General features: G+C 36.2%; 1 long non-coding RNA gene across 1 annotated transcript in view; it reads right to left on the bottom strand.

Annotated features, from left to right (window-relative positions):
- The window catches only part of LOC148126357 (uncharacterized), an 85,115-nt gene extending 72,644 nt beyond the window's left edge, over positions 1–12,471 (bottom strand). The window contains exon 1 of the long non-coding RNA XR_015742611.1: positions 12,452–12,471. This is a non-coding gene — a long non-coding RNA (uncharacterized LOC148126357). The remainder of the gene's footprint in view (positions 1–12,451) is intronic.
- Between the last annotated feature and the right edge of the window lie 1,956 nt (positions 12,472–14,427).

The following is a 14,427-nucleotide window of genomic DNA, read 5'->3' as shown; positions in this document are numbered from 1 at the left end:
ATATATATATATATATATATTAGTATATAGTATATATATGTATATAGTATATATATAATATATATATATAGTATATATAGTATATAGTATATAGTATAATATATATATATATATATTGCTCTGTTAGCATGTTGAATGGCATGGAAAGAAACAACCACATGGTGGACATATTTCTCTTCTGATGGCTTTTCTTTTGGTTGTGCTTCATCGGAGCATAAAATTGCTATCAGGAATTTCCAATTTATGCATAAGTAGAAATAACTATAGAAATAACTATTATATTATAACTAGGAAAGGATTGCCTTGTTAGTAATAATTAGTACAATACAGCACAGTGCCATTATATTTAACTTTCCCACTACTACTTCAGTTATGAATCACATTTTGCTTTTTGACTTTTTTTCAACAAGAATTCTGTGAATACTCATTTGGTGGAATCTGATTTTTTTTCCTCTTTATTTAATGGATCAATGACTGCCCATTTTTTTTTAAAGTGTACAGTCCTTTCTCCAATGAGAGGATTTCTGCTGGAGCCCTTTCTTGGGGAACTTCTTGGTAAGAGAGAATGGGCGTGAGTCCAAAAGCTCAAAACACTGAACCCAATGATGGACCCAGATTGGATCCTGCAACATTATCCTGGGACACGTATATTCATTCAAGCACAAATTGGTAATGCTCAAGTCTAGTTTATGAAATTGTGCACTGAAATATTCCAGTCCTTCAATAAGGATATGTATTTACTATAACAAGTGGACTTCTATTTCAATTTTTCCTTGGACACAGATTGGATCCTGCAACTTTGTGCCCACTGTTAGTCATATTTAAGGTCTATTTTGGAAATCAGGTAGATCATGGGTCACCTTTTTTATTGGAGTCCCACTGTATATGGAATAACGCAGAATTAAGCATTTCCAGTGTGTAAAATGTATCTTCAAAGAAAGAATGGTTCTCTAGTAGGACCTTCATAATCAATGCCTCCTTGTAAGATTCAAGCTTCTGTGATTGATTTTTGTAATTGAACCAACACTGAATCTACTGTCTGCACTTTGGCAAGAAACTACATTAAAAAAAAAACAAAGAATGTGGTAGCAATTAGGAAATAGGACATAGTACAGGAGCTATTATCTCTTACATCTGTGTGGATTAGAACAGAAACTAAGAAGTAAGCCAACTCTCTCATTATAATCATATGACCTCTTTATAGTTGAAACAGCAAAATTAATTTTATACCGCAATTGTCTATGAGTATCTATAACTACGATGGTGAACCTATGGCAGGTGTGCCACAGGTGGCATGCAAAGCCCTCTGAGGGCATGCCAGCCATCACCCAAGCCGAGCTCCATTGTGCATGTGCATGCATCGGCTGTTGGCCAGGTGGTCTTCAGGTCTCTGCCATGCATGCATTAGAGTGGGGTACAGGGATACACACATGCATGTGGGGGGATCAGTGGTGGGATTCAGCCAGTTCACACCACTTCGGGAGAACTGGTTGTTAACTTTCTGAGCAGTTTGGTGAACTGGTTGTTGGAAGAACTCATTAGGGTAGAGAATTGATTGTTAAATTATTTGAATCCCACCACTGTGGGGGCACAAATGTGCAGGAGGTGCTTGCATTGCATTTTGGGGGCTCGTGTACGTGCCACCCCCTTGTGTCCTGTTTTGGGACTGGAAGACCTCCTGCACCAACCTGGAAACCAAAAGGGGACATAGGGGTGCCGTGCAAGCCACTCACACACCCTGTTTTGGCTTCCATGATGGTGCAGGAGGATTTCCAGGCCCAAAATAGGGCGGGGGGGGGCATTGTGCTGGCAAAGAGGCTGTGTTGGCAAGCCATTCATGCCAGCCAAGAGACTAAGACTGCAGGCCATTCGTTAATGTAATAACTAGTTAATGTCATATTTTTTCCAATTACTATTTATGGCTGTGAAACTTGGACTCTAAGAAAGGCAGATAGGAGAAGGTGAGCACTTTTGAACTGTGGTGCTGGAGGAGACTATTATGCATCCTCAGAACTACAAAACTAACTAACAAAGGAGTCCTATACTGGACCTCACCAAAACTATCACTTGAAACCAACACTTGCCAAACAGAGGCTGCCATACTTTGGTCATGTCATTTGAGCTGAATCACTCAAAAAATCAATCATGCTGGGAATGTTCAGTGGAAAAAGGAGAAGGGGGGCTACCAGCTGGGTGGACACTATAAAGGATGACACTGGGATACATGGCATATCTGAAGGAAGCAGTGCGAGACAGAGGGGTATGGAGAGTGCTGGTCCATAGAATGGCCAAGAATCAGTCACGACTGAATGGCTGACAGCAATGAATTTTTAAAAACATAAAAATAAGAGTTTGAAAGATGAAGTGCTATTAAATTGGCTTTGTGTTACTTTTTCCTCTTTGAAAGGGAAAGAATGAATGTTCACTTTATAAAGGAAAATACGTTCTATAATCCAGGGCAATTTTAAGTAACTGTACTTTCTTTTTAATGATAATATCAAAACAGCCCATTAAATGTCAGAATGTATAAGTAAACATTACATATACTTGAAGGGTATGTTCAATTTGCAAATGGGGTATGACTGATAGAGGGGCAGTCTTATTTTCATTTTCCTTAGTAAACATAATCATACACATTATCCACAATCATGCGCATGCTCATGTTCCACAAGCATATGCATGTTAGCCTGCCTCTCACGTGGCCCAGATGAGAATAGGCTATGACACACTATTTGGCCATCTGGGCCACATGAGAGGCAGGCTAAGTGTGTCATAGCCTGGGGTTTGGTGTGCTGTCCCACCCATTCACACCAACTGTTTTTTATTTAGTTTATTAATATTTCCCAGCAATTCCCTTCACCCAAACTCCAAAACTGTCCCAATTAAGTCCAGCCATGAACAGACCAATGCTAGTACACAGAGCAATGGCCAAAGAGTCTACAAGGCACTTGAAAGTTTCTCAATCAAAATAACCCACCAGGCAAATTTAAATCCACAACACAAGAAAGTCCAGAGTTTCCAAGGCGTGGTCCAAATCAAGCCACTGTATCAATCCGAAGTGAGACATGAACCACAACTACCAGAAAACACAGAGCTAGGAAATAAAGACATTGGTCCCAGCATCACCTCTGTCTGCTGTGTTAAATAGCCAGTTTCTGGTGCAGCCCATCAAAAAGGACAAGGCTTTCTCCTTGCTAGTAATCTGGCTGACCTTCTCTGCTCATGCCTTTTCTCTGCCCTATTTGTTCTCGGATCAGATGCAGAAGGCAGTTCCTCTTCCTCACTGCTGTAGCTGCATGCTTTCCCCACCTGGAGCCTCAGGATTCAGGACTGTTTGCTGCCAATGCACTTCCCACAAAGATGGCTGTTCATAGCCTAATATGCCAGGGATTGGTACATCCTTCCCTGAGCTGACATCTAAGTTGGTATCTGGGAAAGCAAGAATGGATGGAAACTAATCACAGAGAGAATCAACCTGGAATTGAGGAGAAACTTTGTAATGGTGAGGACAATTAATGAGTGGAATAGCTTGGCTTCAATCCTTGTAGGTGCTCCATCACTGAAGGATTTTTAGAAGAGACTGGACCATCATTTTCTGAAATGGTATAAGATCTCCTGCTTAAGCAGGGGGCTGAACAAGAACACCTCCAAGATCTTCCAGCTCTATTCTGATTCTGAGGTAGCCGGGGGAGTAATCCATGTAGGGACCCTTGATTTAGAGCACAGTTCTGACTTTAAGAATGTTTTTAGAGGCAACGTGGGGCTGTCTAGCCAGTTTAGTATAATGGTTAAGGCTTCTGACTGTGAGTTCTAGTCCCACAAAGCCAGCTGACTGACCTTGGGCGAATCAATTTCTCTCAGTCCTAGGAAGCAGGCAATGGCAAGCCATTTTGAAAAACTTTGCCAAGCAAACTGCCGGGCCTTGTTCAGGCAGTCTATAAGAATCAGACACATTAGAACAGAAGGGGGAAAAATGTAGGAAGGACCTAAAGTAGAAAAGCAATATAGCAACAGAATGTATCAAAAGAATAGAAACAAGGTTATGCAGGATCAAATGAAAAGTTTATTCACTCCATAATTTTTGTTTCCACAGTTATCTATGGCATAATTATCTATGACAGAGTTTCTTAACCTTGGCAACTTCAAGAACGTGGACTCCAACTCCCAGAATTCCCTATGCTGGGTGGAGGATTCTGAGAGTTGAAGTTCACACAGCTTAGAGTTGCCAGGTTTGTGAAACACTGGTCTGTATGTGTGGAGGGGGGGAATGTAACAAGAAATGCATATAGTAGACCTTATTTTTTCCATAGTTTGGGACTAAGAAGCAAGAGATGTTTAAAAAAAGCAAATCTCCAAGGAAAAAATAACTTAATATTTAGTGTCTTAGAAACATTCATTCCCAACCTAATACCAGACTTGAAAGGTTTATGTTAGTATTTAACTAAGCAACAGCAGATATGTTTTAAATCAGTTCCAGTACGTTTGCAAAAGTATATTGGGCTGCACCCACTATGATCCCTATTGTACATAAAACATGCTTGAAGAATTTTAAGGGAAGTCCAGTAAGTTTTTAACAGATCAGCAATATTTCTCGGTTTAATTTCAATTCGAATTGAATCATATATTAAAACCGTATCTTGGCTGATTTGTGTATCTTCATATTACAGTTATAAAGAACCAAATAATTTCTAGAAAAGTCATTTGATCATTTGAAAGCAACTAACCTGATACTATATCCACAATAAGCTAGACCATGTATGATCTATTTCTCAAAATGTCTCTTTTGTGATGGTGCAATCTGGATATATGACAGGAATTGCTTGTTGGACCTGGTTTTTTTTCTCCCTGTTCTCTCCCACATTCATTCAGAATGTGAGCTCTGTTTATGAATGCAGAATATCAGAGTTGAAAGATACTTTGGTGGTGTTCTAGCCCAACCCACTGCTCAAGCAAGAGACACTATGGCCCTGAGATATTGGAAGACTGTTATCATATCATCCCTACCTAGTCCTTGTTTTTAGTAGACAATTGGACTAAACCAATTCCTGCAACCATTTTCCATATGTTTTATCCTCCTGTCTCCTAATCATCTTTGTTTCTGTTCTCTGTATCCTTTCTAGAGTCTCAACATCTCTTTTATATCATGATGACCAGTGGGTCAAATGCCACTATCTAATCTAGATAATAGGTGGTAAATAATATTTTTCAAATTTTGAGAGTGGGAACACTTTTTTTTCACTGTTCTTTTGTACCCTTCCATAATTGAAAGAAAATTTACCAAAGAGTTAAAAACTACAGAAATGTAAACTGAAAAATGAGGGGAAAGGAAAACGAATAAAAGAAAATGTGAAAGACAGCAAACCCCCTTTCCAAAGAATAAATAAAGAAAAGCAACTTCAAAATTTTGCAGAAGTTTTAAACATAATGGTTACCATACACAATCTCCTAAATTACATGTCTTGGTTCTCTTCTTCCTATAACACTATAACAACACCTTTTAATCAGTAAATTCCCAAATCACCAATTCACTTTTATTCATTTTCAGTAAATAATCCATGAACAGTTTCCACGTCTTATAAAAGTAACAGTTTTTAACCTCTTTAATCACACAACAAACCCATTCCACCACCTTTGCATAATTCTTATTGGATATTGTTGGGAAAACATACACTTGACTAAATTCTAATAAACACTGAAGAAGAGCAGGTGTAGCTGAGTTCCTGGCTAATCTTTTCTGTCATTCATCTGGTTTCTGCCAAATTAGACCAATAGCATTTTAGTGCTGTTGACATTTATTTATTGGAAACATGTTATAGATTAAATAATAGCTGGCTTAGATCATCTGATTTGCTCCCTGGGTGATATTTTGAACTCTGCTTCTCTAGTGGATGAATGTTTAATTATGATCAATCTATGTGCTAGCTAATCTTGAAGTACAAGTAAAATTACCTAAGTGCCAATTTCTTGAAGTACACTTAGTCCTTGACTTATGGCCACAATTGAGCTCAAAATTTCTTTTACTAAGTGAGGCATTTGTTAAGTGAGTTTTGTACAATTTTATGACCTTTGTTAAGTGAACCCCTGCAGTTATTAAGTCAGTAACCATAACTGTTAAGTGAATGTGGCTTCCCCATTAACTTTGCTTGTCAGAAGGTCACAAAAGGTGATTACATAACCCCAGAGCATTGAAACAGTCATAAATATGGGTCAGTTGTCAAACATCTGAATTTTGATCATGGGACCATGGGGATGCTGCAATGGTTGTGTGAAAACTAGTCATAAATCACTTTCTTCTGTGCCATTGTAACTTTGAATGGCCACTAAACAAATTGTTATAAGTCAAGGACTATCTGTGTCAGTTGACAATCTAGAGCACTGCATTGATTGCTATAGCAACCATTGCTATAGCAACCATTGCACCAGAAATAAGATCCATACAGTTTGATCTAATTTATGTTTAGATCTGTTTAAATGAATAATTCCTATCCAATTTATCCATACTACTACAAACAATAGATCTGTCTCAGAAAGACATGAAATAGAAATGGCTAGTAAAAGAGCTGGTTTTTAAAAAAACTTTTCAGACCAAGAAGCAAAAATGTAAAGCAGCAAATGATTTACACACCAAATAAAGCTGTAAAGTTATTGTGTGATATCTCAACATGTATAATTGGAGCAATTATTTCACATGTCCTGGCTGATGGAGAAGAAACATCAGCAGCCCCTATGTGCAAATGTTGTGTGTAAACAAGTTTTTGTAACAAGTGGATTTACAGAGTTCATTTTGTATTCTTAGCAGCTTACTAAAATAGGAAGGAAGGTCAGGAATTGTGGTTTCTGCAGGCATTTTTTTTTTGTAGAAGTCTACATTCTATTTGCTGCTCAGAATTATGTGATAGGGAGAATTTCCTGACTACCATTTTAGAAACAGAAATGAGTTTAATAATATGTTTGCCAGTACAGTTTACTTAGGCTTTACTGCTATTCAGAATAAAATTATTTCCATTAAAATGTATTGTATCTGATAGAGAGCATCAGACACAAATATACAGAGCAGTAGCCTTAGATCATCATTTAACAGGTTTTTAGCTCTATTACACTTTTTCATCCCATTATTTGTTTTAACTCATTCTAGTAGATTTTAATTCTTTTGCTAGTGTGATTTGCAACTGCTACTACTACTACTATTAATCTCTGTGGTTCTGAAAACCTACAGGATATTACAATGTCATAACCCATGAGTCTGTAGTCATTTGGCACCAAGACTAACATTAACTGTACAACTCACATATTGCATAAAGCTAATATACCCTTAGATACTCTAACACAGCTGGTGTATGAATGATTCAATTGAAAGCTTCAATGATTGAAAGATAATAGTTTAAAATTGGCCTGCCTTGCCTCTAAAAGGATGGAAATCTTAAAATTCAGCTTATTTCACATATGTCTGCTCACTGCATTGCAGCATTTTTAAATGAAGCAAGCCAGTTGACAAAAGAACAGAAAGTGCATATTTGAGACACCCTGAGATGGAGAATAGATAAAAAATATTTGTAAGTTTTCAATTTTATTTTGAGAGCCAGAAAATGTACCCTTTTTAAAACCAAATAACTACTTGGGTGAATAGAGAGAGAGTTTCAAGAAAAACAGGAAACTATACTGAAAATAATGCCCCCCACCCACCCAACCCCCAGCAACCTAGCTCATAGAGAGATGAACTCAGTACATTGTAAATCTAGCTGTTGATAGTTAACTGTTTTCTTTAGAAAGATGCAGTTTCAAAATGACAGTCATGAAGTAATATAAGGATTCAGTGAATGGAAGTTGAGAAGCACTTGACATTAAACAAAGGTGGTGAGGTTAGATATTTGGATGGATAAAAAGAAGTCCCAAGACTTCTTTCCTTTTGGAGACTTGTATCTCAAAAAACCAAGGCTATGCCTTCAATACAAAAACACCTTTCAGATTTAAAATGTACTAGGATAGGGGTAAGCAATCTTCTTCCATGTAGAAATTATTATGGTCAGCCAGATGTATAAACTGGATTTAATATTTTTGTCTGTCTATTGAGTTCTTCCAAGGACCTGGGATAAGATATGTTGTTCGATAGTGTTAAAGGTATTGTCACAGGATTGTAAGCTGTTCCAAGAAAAGCTGCATTTTCCAATTCACTGCTGGTAATTTTGTCAATGACAATGGTGATCAAGTGGTGTCACAGTTGCTTATGGTTGCACCCAAGATGCCTATTATGATTGGTACTATATTTGTTTTCTTTTGCTACAGTTGTTCTACTTATATTTGCAGGTCCTTATACTTTAAGATTTTTTTCCAGTTCTTTCTCTTTTATTCTGCTGTCTCTGGATATCCAGACCATTTTTTTTTTGTCTCTCTTATCAACATTTTTTAACACCTGAGGTGTTTTGTGGCAGGTGCTTGTCTTTTTGAATCCTAAACTATCAGAGTAGTTTAGCATCTTCACTTTTTTTATTACTTTGTCTAATTTATAGTTCCACCAGTTCTTTCTTGCTGGTAAATGATATTTTTTGCAGATATTCCAATCCTTGTTTCTTCTTTGTCATGCTGTTGTTTGTAGCTGGTCTGTAGCTCGTCTGTACTTCTTGTAGCAACTAACTAGGTTACCCACTGTTTCTTCAGCTGTTTTGTAGAAGCAGTTTTTGTTGTCTTCTCAGTTCTGGTTTTGTGTGCATTTATTCTCAATGTTTGGTCTTCTGCAGCCAGAATTAGCCTTTCTGTCTCTTTCTTCAGCTTTCCTGCCCTTAGCCATTGTCAAATCTTTTTGTTACTTGTTTGCCGGATAGGTTTTTTTTAATGTACTGGCCATGTAATATTTTGACTTATCATATCTATTTTCTATTCTTCATTTAGTCTTTCTTGTAGAGCAATTTGAACTTCCCAGTGCTTATGAAGCCTTCCTGGTATGCTAGCTTCAGTGCATCTTCCTCACTGTCTTTTGGGATAGTCTTCCAATGTACATTTTTCTTCTTCAACTGTCTAGTGTATTTGCAATATTTCACACCCACCTATTTTCCTTGGTATGTAGAGTGGGTCAACATTCCTAAGATGAAGGACATGATTCATTGTCACTATTTTTCTGGTCTTCCTATATTGTCATTATTATTTTATCCCATATACCTCCACACCAAGCTGTCTCTCTGTCTCACGTGTAAAGTGAACCAAAGCAGAGCTGTTTGTGGAAACAATCCCTGGCTTCAAAATGTTAGATGTAATTGAGCATCCAAAGACCCTTCCCTTTTTTACCATGTATTCTATGCATTGCATGCAGATAAAAGGGGCAGGTATCAATCACCTTATTGCACCCATCATTTTGAAGCCAGTGACCGGTGCTGTAGAAGCAAGTCCAAAGTCAATAACTATTTTTAACAGTCCTTATTCTCTTGCCAGATCTTATTTTACAAGTATGAATGGGTTGTTCTCTATAAGAAGTATTAACTGCACTCTGATTGATACGTTTTCTCCACAGAATTATTTTAACAGGAACCTTGTGAATAAGTTTCCCGGAATAGTAAAGAAACATAACACATTTAGAATTCATAGTTTTTGTGATAGCAACATAATAGGATATTGATCTAAATGTAAATACTAATTTAACTTAATGTATTTCTTCTCTTTGACTGTGGAGTGAGCTTTAAAGACAGACAGAATAGAGCAAGTTGTATAGTGCCAAAATTTGAGTTAGAAGATGGAATTAATACCAGGTGCCTCTTCTGATGTGTAGATTCTGTATGAATACATGTACAGTTTTTGTTCCCTTTAATCAGGGACACCTCCAAGGGAGGATAACAATCTGTAAAATAGTAAGTGTGGCCTCTAAGCTGAGGTTCTATCTCTTTTCTACATGTATACACAATTCTTTACTAGAGAATTTAGAGTTCCAACATTTCTAGTAAAATTATTTTTAATCCATTTAGTAATTGTAATTCGTAGTTCTAGGTTTTCTAGGTCTAGAATTTCAAGTCTGGTGGCATAAGGTATTCTGAGTAGAGCAGTGTAAAAATCTTCTTGTGAAATATTTCTGGACTTTCTCAACTGTGTTAATATCAGATACATAATGTGGGTTCCAGACTGATGAGCTGTATTCAAGTATTGGTCTAGCAAATGTTTTGTATGTTCTAGTTAGTAGTGTGATATTACCAGAGAAAAAGCTATGTAGGATTAGGTTAACAACTCTTAATGCCTTTTTGGCTATGTAGTTACAGTGGGCTCTAGCACTTAGATCATTAGAGATGAGTACTCCAAGGTCCTTGACAGAGTGGAACATCAACAAAGTCTTGACTATTCAGCCTGTATTTTATTTTCTGATTTGTTTTTTTGCCAATATGTAGGACAGAGCATTTATTTGTTGAGATTTGAAGTTGCCATTTATTTGACCATTCTGATACATAGTTGAGGTCTTTTTGAAGGGTAGTAGTACTGTCTGTGGTGTTGAATAGCTTTACATCAAATACATTGAAAAAGAAGATAAAACAACAGCATGAATATAATAGGTAGCAGAGAAAAAATAACTACTGAAGTACAGTGCAGGCAAGTATATATGTATAAAATTCTAAACAGAGAAAGACAAGCTTCTTTCACAATAAATGAAAATTTGGGGGGGAAATGGAGGCCAGATTTTGACATAGAATTATCTGCAGCTCCTTTTCTACCCAAAGGACAAAGCAGAGTGATTACCCATCTTTTCCCCTGAAGGAACGGGGAAGGGGAGTCATAGACACCCTTATCGGTAAGATCAAATGTGCATTCACAAACACACTCACTTTCTACAGCTTTACCCAGGAGAACAACAGAAACAGGCTTTTAACAGTTTCTTCAACAAAGTGAAAAACCTAACAAACACTTCAGAAACATCTTAAAAGCATGTCAGGGAATAACAAAGGACGAACAAAACAGTTTCAACTCTTTATGTATTGTGGAAGTGAATCCTGTATGGCTGTCTATAATATTAAGCATATATGCAATATATATGAAAAAACTTGGTAGTTTTTATCTTGCTATTTTTATTTTCATTTCAAGGTTGTGCTTTGATTTCATTTTACTAATTTTTATTCATCTCTGAATCTTTGATGGGTCTCAGGCTGTGCAAAACTCTAAAGTCTTATACTATGTTAACAGGACATGCCATCATTTGCTACCTGTATATACATATTTAAAATTTGAAATATTAAGGCAATACTAAGGCAACTTAATTCATTATGTTTTATTCTCTGAATGCATTTACCACTTAAATGGCATCCTTGAAAGCAATAAAAATGCCTTTCACAAGGATAGGACATAACTGATAATAGAATAGAATAGAATAGAATAGAATAGAATAGAATAGAATAGAATAGAATAGAATAGAATAGAATAGAATAGCTTTATTGGCCAAGTGTGATTGGACACACAAGGAATTTGTCTTGGTGTAAATACTTTCAGTGCACATAAAGAAAAGGTACATTCATTAAGAATCAAGAATCATAATGTACAACACTTAATGATAGTCATAGGGTACAATCAACAATCAAATCTTACTAGGAAACAGTCAATATAAACCGTAACGATACAAGCAACAAAGTTACAGTCCTACAATCACAAGTGGGAGGGGATGGGTGATAAGGAGTGATGAGAAGATTAACAGTAATAGTAGTGTACACTTTGTAAATAGTTGAACAGTGTTGAGGGAATTGTTTGTTTAGCAGAGTGGTGACTTTCAGGAAAAAACTGTTCTTGTGTCTAGTTGTTCTGGTGTGCAGTGCTCTATAGCGTCGTTTTGAGGGAAGGAGTTGAAACAGTTTATCAACTGCTTATCAACAGTTTATCAACAGTTCATCAACAGAATTAATATCCCCTTCCTTGCCATAATGAATACCCAAACATACTACTGCTTCATTGAATAAATTAGACAAATGCATATAAAACAGTCTCTTTAATGTTCAAATCTGTGTTAGTGAAATTTCCAAATGAATTCTGAACACCTAGTATTAAGAGAGCAAACTATAGTATAATGCTGGGATTGAACCACCTATCAATAACTACTGTTGCCCTTTCTACTTATTAAAAAACCCTTGACTCTAAATATTTTTTTCTTCTTGCTTTACTAAAATTTCTAAAACCTAATTAAGGTTGCAACTGCAGCAATTAAAACATTCTAGGCAGCTCAAGGTAACTAATCAAAATCACAATAATTTTTAATCTGCCAATAACAGTAACCAAGAGCAGTAATATTACTGTATATATATATATATATATATGTGTGTTCTGTCTCACTTTTCTACTTTCCCAAAAGATGAAAGAATACAAACTCACACAAACACAGGCAGGCAAACTGGCTCAGACTTCACAGAGTTAATTCTTTGGAACTGATAATATCCTTGGCATTCCAACATGCTCTGCTTGCCAAGTCCGAACTGATAACAAATAAAAATCTACTCACAGGAAATTACAAGGCAGTCCACAAAAATCATTCACGAAGAAAATCTGAAGTAAGATTAAACTTTGTCCCGTACAAAGTTCCAGCCAAAAACACACCCACTTTTATCCCCTGTGGGGTGTGGCTCAATGACTCAGCTCACTCTCTGACCCTCCCACGCTTCCTACATTGCTGTTCATGTTTCTCCTAACGACGTTGCTTAGGATCAAGCCAACACTCTTCCTCTTTACTCCCTGTCAGGGGCTGCTCCGATATGCCTTCCTCCTGATTAATCCCAGGCTGTTCCTCTCAGTTGTCTGATGAAACCTGAGGCATTATCAGGGAGGAAGGCATTGCCAGAGAGGAAGGTCCTGGGGAGGAAGGCATTCCCAGTTCCTCCTCCTTATCTTCCAGGTCTTCTTCCTCTGACAGCATAGGCTCGGGAATCGGGGCCACAACATATATATATATATATATGATTTTTTTCAAACCTCTCCCCATTTGTTGAACATACAGAATATGCAAGAAAACAGTTAAATAAATAAGATAAAATCATCTTGTGTGAAAAGAAATCCTTATTATATCATGCATAAATAAACTGAAATTATTTGGTCTCAACTATGACAGTGTCTATCAGTTCAGATGATTTCAAACACTGAATAGACAAATCCATGGAGAATCAGTTGTCCCAAAAAAGAAAAGAAAAGTGATATTTAGACCAACCACTGTTATTTTAGAAATAACATGTCCTAAGTACAATTAAGAAAGAGGTCTAATGGCTTGGATTGATCTTGCTGGGCATTTATGACATAGGATACTGGACTAGATGGATTTCTTAAAAAAAATACAAAGAATTAATTCTGATAATCAATTTCATTGGAAAAGACTGATTACTAATCTCTTGTTCTTTTACTTGGCTTGGACTATTGCTTTTTGAAATTTAACTCTGTCTTTCTTCAAAGATCTTTTCTTTCTATCTTTCATTTAAATGCTGCGATATTTAAGTAAAGATTATGGAATCATCTTAGGAACCACTAGAGGGTGTGTGTGTGTGTGTGTGTGTGTGTGTGTGAGAGAGAGAGAGAGAGAGAGAGAGAGAGAGAGAGAGAGAGAATCAGAAACCTGAGTATGAAAAAAAACAAAAGCAGAACTAAACAATAAAAGAATAGATAAAAGAATATTAATAATAACAGAGATAGCTTACAAGTTTATGAGAATTTGAAAAATAAGCAAAGGAATAGGGAAAAACTTCAGCGGATATAACTTGCTGGATAGTACCTTCAGAATACAAGAAGCATTATTTCTTTGGTGTGGGTAAAATTGACTGAAATCATAGGATTCATGAAATTATGGAAAATCTCGCTTGCTGTCCGTAATAGATACACTGAAAGGGATTAGCAGCAGTCAAAATTATACCTTTTTAAAGAAAGCATTTTCTCTTCTTGAAGCAGTTGAGTAAATTTCAAAGGACAAAGCTCAACTTGCTTCAACTATTTTCTTTTCATTGATGCATAGATTCTATGAGATTTGAAACTGAAAAGAAAAATGTGTTCATCTTAAAGCTATATTGTATAACTATAAATATTTTTAAAATAAACTGTATTTTCATTGAATGATAAGATACAATCACTATGTCCAAAGGATCTCTTCTCCCTATGCAAAAGAAAACAGAATAATTTTGGCATCACTTTTTCAGAATAAGAAAAAAGATTGAATTAGGATATATATGAAAGCCTATTAAAATTAAATTATTTAGAGATCCTAACCAAAATAGAAAGGCAAGATTTACAATTGATCAAGCACAGAAGTATGTCAATTAGTGAAATTTTAATGTGTTAGATGGTGACATGAAAAAAGCCAAAGAGCATTCAATTCTTCCAAAATGTTCTGTCATCTTTACATTTATATGGCTATACGATTATCCTAAGAACTTATTTATGTGCTTTTAGTTTCATTAGACTTTTTTCTAAGACAGACTATTTTTAAATATGTGCCATTTC

Source organism: Pseudonaja textilis, chromosome 3, assembly GCF_049901715.1.
Source record: "Pseudonaja textilis isolate UNSWEBS1 chromosome 3, rPseTex1.2, whole genome shotgun sequence".
NCBI classification, from domain to species: Eukaryota; Metazoa; Chordata; class Lepidosauria; order Squamata; family Elapidae; genus Pseudonaja; species Pseudonaja textilis.
This window is presented reverse-complemented; position numbering and strand designations above follow the sequence as displayed.